The sequence below is a fragment of the Tenrec ecaudatus genome, chromosome 10, assembly GCF_050624435.1.
Source record: "Tenrec ecaudatus isolate mTenEca1 chromosome 10, mTenEca1.hap1, whole genome shotgun sequence".
Taxonomy (NCBI): Eukaryota; Metazoa; Chordata; class Mammalia; order Afrosoricida; family Tenrecidae; genus Tenrec; species Tenrec ecaudatus.
The window spans coordinates 47,506,853-47,516,342 of record NC_134539.1 but is presented as its reverse complement, the minus strand read 5'-3'; the positions used below and the strand labels follow the sequence as shown (position 1 = coordinate 47,516,342).

At 48.7% G+C, this 9,490-nt stretch overlaps 1 pseudogene; it reads right to left on the bottom strand.

The window, feature by feature from the left end:
• Positions 1-7,959: 7,959 nt before the first annotated feature.
• Positions 7,960-8,295, bottom strand: LOC142458504 (V-type proton ATPase subunit G 1 pseudogene; annotated as a pseudogene).
• Between the last annotated feature and the right edge of the window lie 1,195 nt (positions 8,296-9,490).

Below are 9,490 nucleotides of genomic sequence, written 5' to 3'. Positions count from 1 at the left end.
TCCAGAAAAAGACATCTTTCTTGTGCTTTATAGGGAAGACCCTCATGGCCATCCTAAATGAGAGAGAGCACTCCCTTTCCTGCCTGTCCCCTGAGCTGAGAGCACACATCCAGCAGAGTAGCCATCTTGTGCTGCCCACTGTGGCAGAGTTTGCTGACCATGTCGAGTTGTTCCGCTAAAGTGTTACTGTGCTCGTCCGGGCAGATGAGAGAAACAAATCCGTAGAAACTCATATGTGTATAAGAGAGAGTTTTGTGGAAAGGGTAATTGTACATTAAGAACGCATCCCAACCTAGTCCAGTCCAAGCCCATAAGTCTGATATTAGCCCATATGTCCGATCCCAATCTATCAAGTTCTCTTCAGACTCACAAAACACATGCAATGATGCCAAATGCAGGACAATCACAGACCAGTGGGTAGAAAGTCCTTGGATCCAGTAGCACTGTAAGCATCTCAGCGCTGGCAGGGGTCTCTACATGGCTTCTCTGGCTTCAGAGGTCTGGTTGCATCAGGGTGGGTCCATGTGACTTCTCCAGCTCAGGGCACGAGGTAGTTCCATGTGTCTTGTCAGCTGCAATGTCTCGCAGGGAGTGAGCAGAGAAAATAGTGTCTCCTACCTCCAAGGAAGAAATTCCAGAGTTCCCAGAAGTAGGCCATGCCCACACAGTGGCCTCATTGGCTATGACCTGATTGACAGACTAGACTCCACCTCTTCACTCATAATCTCTAAAATTGACAAATGATTATATAACTACCACAGTTACAGTCTCAAAACCCCACAGGAGCATTCGAACCTACCCTAGAAGGTCGCAACGAGTCAGAATCGACTTGATGGCAGAGTGAGAGCGTTGTCAGGTAAAATACATGGTGGTGCCTGGTGAAGTCGGAATTTCAGATGAAAAGCAATGAGCAATTTGTCTAGTGTAAGTCTGTCCCATGCCACTCACGGAGCTGCCCGAACCCTTTCATTTGCTACACTGCTGCGTCCTAGCGTCCGCCTCCAAGGATATTCAGATTCCGAGGGAAAAAGCTTTTCCTCTGGTAGTCCCTGGAGAATTACACCACACTTCCCAGACACTGGAGAAATCTGGGGTGGGCCAGGGATTGCACGAAGGACTGCTGCCCAATCTCACACAGGAAACCTAGGAGGTTTTCAGGGGCGCTGTCTCAGTGGCTCGCTTCTTATACAATCCAGTGACACGGACAGCATGCATCGTGATACGGCACCATCACCCATATCTGCTACCAATTCTCCATTACAGTGAACACTCAATGCTTCCTACACTATGATTCTCCTTTCTCCCTTCTTCCCACCCCTGGTGACCGCTCATGAACTTGGGACTGTACACATTTGCTTTTCTAGATGTTTCATGTAAGGGAGACTCATATCACACTTATGCTTCTCCTGACTAAGTTGCTTCGCTCTGTATGTTTTCAGGATCCATCCATGCTGTAGGAAGCCTGCGATCTCCAGAGGAGAGGGGCATCGATGTCTAGTGTTACCTAGGACTGGTTTGAGGGTGGAGGCGGACTCATGCTCAAATTTGGCAATCCACAATCTGCAAACTGGACCTCTGGGCAGGAGCCAAGAGGTCTACATCCTTCTCTCTTCTGCCTTTTCACACAAATGAGGGCTCTGGAGGAAATTCACGAATGAGTAGAATGGAAAGATAACAGAACCTTTCCCTGAACTTAATGAAGCCCCTCATGTACTAATGAGTCACACCGTGCACAGTTCTACACGCTTGACAAGTCCACGACCTGTTCCCACACAGTTGATGTGGGCGAGAACATCTACTCCCTCTCAAACTGGGCAGAACAAACGATGGCAGCGGCAGCCAGAAGCTAATCCACTTCATGTTGGTACCAGTTCTGTCTCTGTCACTCGGGCGGGCAATTAATCACTGTGTTTTGTCGTAAAGGTTTCCTGTGGGGGCAGTGTGGATTTGAAGAGTCACAAGCTCTCATATCAGGCCGGCCTCAGTTTGTTGGTTTGTGGTTATGACTCAGCCACTGGCAAGCTGGAGGCCGCTGTGAGGCTGTTTTCTCACCTGTAAACCAGGTGACCGTGGCTACTCCAAAAGGTCCTGTCTGGTCAGGCTCTTCATCGTACCTGACACAGAGCAAGGGGTCAAGATTGGTCGCAGGGATGGGAAGGAGGTAGGTGTGTTTGCGTGTCTGCTTTTCCAGCCTGATGGTAATCTCTTTGAACCAATGGGTTGCTTTGTTTGTGTGTTTGTTTATATGGGTTTGCAGCCCCCAACGGCTTCCAGTACAATATACAAGAAAGAGGAGTCACCTGACTTAAGGGAAGAAACGAAGAGTCCACAAAAACCATGGCCTCTTCTAACCAGAGACCAGAAGAACCAGATGAGGTCCAGTGTGTCACTACGAACTGCACTGACACAATAGAGCTCCCGGGTAGGATGGGAGGAAAATAGACCAAACACTCAAATGTATAAGAAAGCCCAGACTTATTGGAATGACGGAGACTAGAGGCGCCTCCTAGATCAGCGGTTCCCAGCTGTGGGTCTTGACCCCTTTGGGGGGGTTGAACGACCCTTTCACAGGGGTGAAATTAGTTATGAAGTAGCAATGAAAATGATTTTCTGGTTGGGGGGTTACTATAACACAAGGAACTGCATGAGAGGGTCGTGGCATTTGGAAGGTTGAGAAGTGCTGTCCTACGTGATTGCCTTAGGTACCTCTTCAACCTGGAACAGACTGAATCCACTCGTGGAGGTCACCCTTCAGCCAAGAGATTGGGTTGTAAAATACACACTGGCACCTACCAGTCCAGTGTGCTTTACACAATTAACTTAATGAGACCAAGCAGTCAACATTTATCAAGGAGCAGAGAAGAGAAGGCAGGGAGGGAAGGGAAGTTAGATCGAAGGAAACAGGACAAATAGGATGAAAGAAATCAGACTGCTAGCACGTTGTAAAAAATGTTAACCCACGTCACAGAACAATCATCTAAAACGTGTTCAAATGGAACTTCATTCTCTAGGTAAACTGGCACCTAAGAAGCAATCAAATGTTGTCAGTTCCCACCCGTGGCGGCCATAGGCACAACAGAACAAATCTCTGCTCGTCCTGCACCATTCCTGTGATTGTTTGCATGCGGGAGCCCTTTGCTGCAGCCGCCGTGTCCATCCAGCTCGTTGAGGGCCTTCCTCGTATTGCTGCCCCTCCACTTCACCAAGCAGGGTGCCTTTCTCCAGGGACTGGTCTCTCCTGACACATGTGCACAGTATGTAAGATCAAGTCTTGCCATCTCTAAAATCAAATATTGGCAAAGGGGTGGGGGCGGGGGGAGAAAGCAGTCACCTTATAAACATCTACAGAGACCCAAGTTGTAACAGTGCTCCGTGTGTCCGTGCCTTTTATCCAGGGGAGAACATCTAACCGTGGGCGGGTGAGGGAGCCCTGGCAGGGCTGGGGGTTGGGCGTTTCCCTGCTCCCCTAGTCAAGGATGACGATTGAAACCCAATCGTCCTTTCCTTCCCTCACGACAGTGTGCCAGGCCCTGTCCTGATCGCAGTGGACACTCAAGAGCGAATCGTCATTGTCCCCCCGCAGATATGATGGCCTTTGCCAGGCCGGGCCTTCCTTGTCCCCTCCCTGGAGATCTCTGGAAGATCTAAGGGTCCCTCCACAGACCTCACACCATCCCCTGAGGAATGGTCTGGTTCTCTACAATTGAACCATCATGGACCAGGAGAAACCCAGGCTTTCTCAATGAACTCCCCACTAGAACCTTAGGGAGGAACCCTGGGGACCCAGTGGGCTGTGACCCGCAAAGTCAGCAGTTCGAAAAAACCAGCCGCACCGTAGGAGTGAGAAGGGGTTCTAGCCTCTAAAGTTCACAAGGGCCATTCTAACCTGTCCTATAAAGGCAGACCTGAACCAAAGTGAGTGAGTTTGGTTCCTGAGGCTTCCGTCTACAAGTTCACTGCCACACTCTCAGGCCCAGGCCCACAAACCCCATCCACTCAACCAAGTGAATGGCACATTGCCCAGTTAATGGTGACTGAAGGGAGTGTTCCCACCACGGAGGAAGCATGACTCAACGCTGAGTCAAATGTAAAACTGGCCATGACCCTCTGTTCGCTCATTTTTCAGCCTTCCCTTTAAGATACCCCAGTTTTATGGGGCAATTATAATGGAAAGAAACCTAATCTATTAAAATTATGACATTAACTAAGTGCAGCTTCAGTTTATAATTAGTCATTGATCTGAGGTTGCTGTGTAACACCTGGCAACTCGGAAATGAAACACCAGGCCTGCAGGTGTCTGCACTAACTCATGTTTGCTCACTCACCCTGCTCCAAAAACAAATCCTAGGAGGTCAGTAGAGGGGCTCAAAATTGAACGTAGAAGCCCGGGGATTGTAGCCACTTCTAGTTATCATCTTTGCTTCTGATCTGAAAGACACTTTCTGATTAAGATGCTTTGCATTCTGATGCGGAGCTACTAACCCCAAGGTCGGCAGTTAAAAATGACCATCTGCTCCGTGGGAGAAAGATGAGGCTTTCTACTCCCACCCAGAGTTACGGTCTCGGAAACCAGGTGGTTCTACCTGCCCTACACGGTCACCGTGAGGCAGAATCGGCGTGGTGGCATGAGTTTTTGAGTGGATCTTCGTCCTCCCAGGCTGCTGTCATAGTTTCAGGAGGGTGCCAGCTTTTACACAATGGCCAAGAACACAGACTGCCAGTTAGAATCGCAGCTGGCATTTGTTAAGGGTGTGACCTTGAGCATACTGCTTCACCTTTCAGTGCCCTCGCCTCAAAATCCGCAAAATGGGCTATTGTAATGAAGACGAACAAGTCTGTACAAACTGAGGGCTAGAATGTAAGAAGGGCTGTAGGGGTGCTTGCTCAAAACACTGCCATCAAGCTGCTTCCAAAACCCAGTGACCCTATAGGACAGAGTAGAACTGCCCCCCCCCCCCGCCGACCCCCCACCACCCTCCTGGGTTTCGGAGACTGCAGCTCTTTACCTGCAGTAGATAGATAGCCTCACCTTTCTCCCTGAGAGAGGCTGGTGGTTTCAAACTACTAACCTTGCATTTTGCAGTCCAATTCATAACCCACTGTGCCATATGGGATCCTTCATCATACAATCAAATAACAAACGGTTACTGGGAACTAAAGTGCTGGGTACCAATGTCTATTTTATTTTCTCTTTGTCTAACGAACACGTTGTGTTTTCTTGGTCTTCTCGAACCAACACAAACAAAGCACGAAGCACACCTAAAATAAAGTGCACTTTGGTTCCCAGTACTTTAGTTCCCAGTAACCTTTTGTTGATTGATTATAGACGATTTAGGCATAGCAGTTAAATTGTAACACTCAGTGCTGTCTAGTACACTCTGACTCACAGCGACCCTAAAGGGCAGAGCAGAACTGCCCCCCAGGGGCAGTCTCCATGCTTCATGGACGCAGACAGCCTCAGCTTTCTCTTGTAGAATAGCTGGTGGGTTCCAAGCACTACGCCTAGCAGAGGCCAAGTTATCACACTGAGGGGGTCCTGTGGCCCCGTGGGTTACATGTTCCGTCGTTAACCACAGGTATGCAGTTTGAAACTACCAGGCAATCTTTGAGAGAGAGATGAGGCTGTTGACTCCCATAAAGATTACCGTTTCAGAAACCTGCAGGACCCGTTCCACTCTGTCCTATAAGGCACAAGTAACTCACTATCAGTGAGGTTTCTGGCACTGGACTTGTATCCGTCTTCAGATGTGCCTATTAAAAACTATATAACTCTGAAGTAAAGGCTTGGTTTGGTTGGAGGATTGCTTTGGTAGAGAGTACTGTTTTGTTTGTTTTGATTTTGGTGGCTTACAACAGAAACGTATCTGACTACCTTCAACAAAGGATGTGGGGGGAATCAGAATCAAACCTCAGGAAGTTCAGCAGTAATGCATTTCTGAGGTTCTCAGGAGCAGGGGCCCACGAAGAGTCCCTTTAGTAAAGACTCCAGCCACATGGTCTCTAGCATCACTTCTCTAGAGATCGGAAGTCCCGCAACAGTGCATGATTGATCTGAAGTCGCCAGCTGCCCTTGGAGCGAGGCACAGGAAGCGGATGCAGTACCTGGATGAATGGTCCCAACAGGATTGCCAGAGGGGTGGTCGGGGTGCTTGGAAGCATCTAATTCAAAATAAAGAGGATGGCTGCTAGGCTGGCAAAACAGCAGCCGTCCACCCCGGGAGGGAAGTAGGAGGTAGGGTGGTGTCCTCTAAAATATTACTTATGCTTGTTGTGTAGGCCTTTCTGGGAATGGAAGCGTGTCTCTCTTCAGAGGGGCCCTCCCAGAGAGGCCTTCTTCCCCTTAAGGCGTTCATATGAAAAAGAGCAGAAACCTGGCAGTTGTCCTAGCCAGCTTCTTTCCCGGGTCAATTGAAGCTGACCTCTGGTCCTTTATGTTGCAGTGAAATACTCAATCTTGGCCTTGAACTTTCACAATACTGATTATCACTAAGTTGATCCAAGCCCAGCGTCATAACTTTTCAGAGCTCAACAATTTATAAGCTTTCATTGGTGCCTCTCCTGTTCATGAATTCTTTAAATAAAGATGACTCAACAAAGTTGGTATTGGCTGTAAGTAGCAGAATGCCAACTTGAAGTTCCTTCGGCCAAATGAAAATGTATTGTGCACATAAGTAGGTGCCCCGATGGGGACAGGCTACAACGAACATTTTCCAGTGGTTCTGGCTCTGCTTCTCTGTGGGCTTCGTGGTGCTTTCTGCCCTTGATGGCTCTGTTTCTTCCTCTTCTCCAGCGGGAAGCAAGATGGCTGTGAACTCACCAGCCCACACCCAGCTGGAACAACATCCTGAGCAGTGCTTCCCAAAGTGGGCGGGGAAGGGCGGCAGAGGCTGGAACAATCCAGAGGGGCTGCAAAAGCAGATTTTTTCTTTCCATTACAGAGAATCTTTATTTGTAAGTGAGGATTACCATTACACATCAATGACAAGTAACAGCTCTTATGTGTTAACATCCAGTCGTTTCTATAAACTAAAAGCCGCCCAAACTAGAGGAGTACAGGTATTCCCTAGCTTTTCCTAAGTTCAAGTTCCGTCACTTTGCATTTCTTAAAGGCCTCCGTGTGGGCCTGCTTCCGCTCACGGGGAGAAACCCACGGGGTTAAACCCACGGGGTTTTGTTTGTGTGAGAAAAGGCGCACAGAAGGAGGAGCTTTCGGTGTCTTGCAGCGCGCACCCCAAACAGCAAAGCGGCCGCCCTGAGCTCTTGACTGGAGGCCCCTCCCTCAGCATCAAGCGGGTGGTTTGGAACCACCCTGTGAACACCAGGAATGAATACTAGTTTGTGTTATTTGGTATGACTCGGTGGGTTTGTTTTCTGGAAAGCTCAAAACAATTCCCTCCATAAATTACCATGAAATACTTCTCCACTTTAAGTCTACTCGCTTGCAAAAGCCTTCCCGGGAAAACTGCACTTTTGGACAGCGGGGGAAACCTGTACTCGTTGTTCTAACCCTTAGACACACAGAGGGTTATTTTAAGGCTGGCTGCGGTCTACACAGGTTACAGAATAGCTACTCACTACTTTTTTCATTGATAAAGCCCCTGACCTTCAAAGAAAGCTTTAGGGAAATGAAATATTTAACCCACTTCTTTCTTCAAAGAATATTTTTTGTACTAGATATCTAAGAAAGAAAAGTTTTGCTGCTTCAGCTAAAAAGCACAGGTAAACCGTGAAGACCGTTACATTCATAAGAAATCTGAGGTAAAAAGCTAAAAGCTTTGGATAACTCTAAGGCTACACAAAGTGCTTGGTTTGCTGCTCTGCAGAGAAGGAGCTATCCCATAATATACAGAAATCATGTAATGCGTTTTTGCAATGGCGCTCTAGCCCTGCGACAGCTTCTTGTTCCACCGCAGCACCTGCATTGCCAGTGCTCGGAACAGGCTCGCTCGCCCTTCCTCCCTAGCCGTTGATGCGGTAGTTTTCGTGGATCTCTGGGTGGATGTCACAGATGAATTTCAGGAGGGAATCCAAGACATCATCCCTGTTCTGCCGGAAGTAGGTCTGGAGGAGAGTCATCTCCTCCGTCTCCTTCTCCACCTCCGTGCTGCAGCTGCCATGGGATCCCAGAGCCGCAGCTTCTTTGGCCTTGAACTCTTTCTCCCTTCGTAGGCGGTACTGTTCAGTTTCAGCCTGAGCTGCTTCTTGGCCTGCTTCCGTGCTTTCACTTGTGGGCCTCCGACACCTTCTCCGCAGCTCGCTTCTCCGCTGCTGGATGCCTTGCGACTGGCTGGCCATGGCGGCAACGCCAGCAACACACACGCCGAGGTGAACCACCTAAGTCGACTCCAAACCCCACTGGCAGGTCAGCTGACCCAGTGGCTGTTGAAGGCCATTAAGACTCAGCCTTGAAACGGCTGAGCAGTCTCATGACCTATGTGCCAGTGTTTGCTGACTTCTGTGACTTAATGTTTTGAACAGACTGTCAAGAACAAAAAAGTATACAAGGTCTGGAAAAACAGGTTGTTTAATTTTCTCAAGGATGTCGGGCTTGGCAGAAGATAGAGTTGCTCTGTGTATCAAATGTGCTTGCTTAATAATGAGATAATTAACCCCGGGTTGTTTCTGCATGGATAAAAGGAGTATGTAAAATAAATTCGGAGCTTCAGTATTCACTGTTGCCCTCCCAATACTTTCTGTCTCTCTCTTTTTTCCTTAAAACCCACTCCCCTTTCAGGACTGTTGATTCAGGAAGTGTGGCTGCATCATGAGCCCGCCCTTCCGCAAAAGCTGATCTTTATCCTGGACCACGGGCTCCACTACAAAGGTTTTCATTGCGGGGGGAGGGGTGGTGGTGGAAGGAGAGGAGGGAGGAACTTCATTTTTCTTTTTCTGAGAAGGGGATGGTAGGTCAAATAAGTTTGGGAGCTAATGATTTAGAGGAAGATGAGAGCATTTCTTTATGTGGGTTTTATGAATAAGGAAACTTTCCCTAGCATCTGCTAGCAAATTTTCCTCTCATCTCATTGGTCCAAACCGGGTCACCTGCCAGACCCAAAACTAGCCCTCGGGTGAGATCAGGATTCTGCACCTAATCACCAACCTCTTACCACCTTGCCGGTCCCCACCCCACCCCACCCGCAAGTACACACAAGCCATAGCCAAGAGGGAAGAAGACTGTGTTTGAAAAAGGGGGGTATTTTTCTTCCCCTCCCCCCAGCATCTGAACTCACTGCTGCCTAAGGAATTGCCCACTTTAAGAGAGTTCCTGGAATTCAGAGGCTCCACCCATCCCACATACCTGTCTGCTTCAGGCTCTCTGTAGCCCCCACAACGTAGAGGTGGAAACCATCCTGAAACCCCATGGGGTGGCACATTTCCAGGGACAGCTGTGGCAGCAGCAATGGCACAGTGGTAAGTAAGAATCCAGGGCAAGGCTGCTGCTGGACTTCATAAGGGAAAAATGTCCCTAGCAATGTAGAGTTGTTTGGAG